Source organism: Staurois parvus, unplaced genomic scaffold, assembly GCF_062004578.1.
Source record: "Staurois parvus isolate SC_StPar_1 unplaced genomic scaffold, SC_StPar_1.0 ptg001150l, whole genome shotgun sequence".
In the NCBI taxonomy this organism is placed as follows: Eukaryota; Metazoa; Chordata; class Amphibia; order Anura; family Ranidae; genus Staurois; species Staurois parvus.
In genome coordinates this window covers 2,092,726-2,094,399 of record NW_028318946.1, presented here as the reverse complement: position 1 = coordinate 2,094,399, position 1,674 = coordinate 2,092,726, and positions in this window count along the sequence as shown.

The window sequence follows — 1,674 nt, the reverse complement described above, 5'->3', positions numbered from 1 at the left end:
CTAGGCCTCTCCCACAGCTCTGCTTTCAGCACAGGCTATGTCCAGCACAGTGATGAAGCCACGGCTACTTTTACAAGGTAATATCTGGGTTTTCAAAGGCATTTGGTGCTCAAGAAATGGATTTATATCCTTTGAGACTATTGAAGAATACAATCAAATGAAGGCTTAGACTACCCTATGTCCCAGGCCAACCAATGAGATCATATTGATGGCAGTGGATCAGCATGACAGCCGAATTTCTCTCAGCACAGCGTTTCAGAAACCTGGGCAGAAAATAAACGACGCCCCTGCCTGTGTTTTTGGAAACGTGTGCATTTTCGGGTGCCGTTATTTAGTAATGACACCCCAAACGTGGATAAGCCGTCCCTTGGCTTGGCCAACCAAAGGTACTTGAGCTCCTTTGGCGCATTTGTCGCGCATAGGGGATAGGGATTCAGGTGGATGGGCTTCCCTATGCTGTCGTCGGGCAAATGCGCATAAAAAAGCGGCGCGTCACGCGGGATTGAATGGGGCCTTAAAAGCATCACAGGTTTGCTTTAAGGGCCAGTTCACACTATAGAAACGCAGTCCAGATGTGTTACAGATGCGTTTCTGCATGCGCATTACTGTGCATTTTTGATGCGTTTTTGACATGCTCTGGTGCGTTTTTGATGCGTTGCAGTTCCTTTTTTCCCCTCGCTTTTTCTTCAATTTAAATAGGGAGTTCCAGTGTGTTCCGGTGCGTTTTTAATGCGTTTTACCGTGTTCCAGTGCAGTTCTGTGCAGGAAAAATGTATCTTTTTTTTTTTTTGCTGCATCTGAAACACACTGGAACTATGGGCAGCACAGTGGCTAAATGGTTAGCACTTCCCCCTGGCAGTACTCGGGTCGTTGGTTCAAATCCCAACCATGGCACCACCTGCCTGGAGTTTGCATGTTCTCCCTTTGCCTGCGTGGGTTTCCTCCGGGTACTCCGGTTTCCTCCCACACTCCAAAGACATGCTGGGGGTTAATTGGCTCCTGTCTACATTGGCCTTGGTATGTGTATGTATGAATGTGAGTTAGGGACCTTAGATTGCACGCCCCTTGAGGGTCAGTGTCCTTAGATTGTACGCCCCTTGAGGGTCAGGGACCTTAGATTGTACACCCCTTGAGGGTCAGGGACCTTAGATTGTACACCCCATGAGGGTAAGGGACCTTAGATTGTACACCGCTTGAGGGTCACGGACCTTAGATTGTACGCCCCTTGAGGGTTAGGAACCTTAGATTGTACCCCCTTGAGGGTCAGGGACCTTAGATTGTACCCCCTTGAGGGTTAGGGACCTTAGCTTGTATGCTCCTTGAGGGTCAGGGACCTTAGATTGTACACCCCTTGAGGGTCAGGGACCTTAGACTGTACGCCCCTTGAGGGTCAGGGACCTTAGACTGTACGCCCCTTGAGGGTCAGGGACCTTAGACTGTACGCCCCTTGAGGGTCGGGGACTGATGTGATTGTACAATGTATATGTAAAGTTCTGCATAAATTGACGGTGATATATAAGTACCTGTAATAAATTAATCTGCAAGCACTGGTGTGAACTATGACACTGACAACCATGTGTGAACTGTCCCTAAATTGAAAAAAAAAAATGGCTTCAGAATATATCAGAGAGAGTTCTTGTCCCTCTACGTCAGACTCTAGGCCTAGCACAAGGC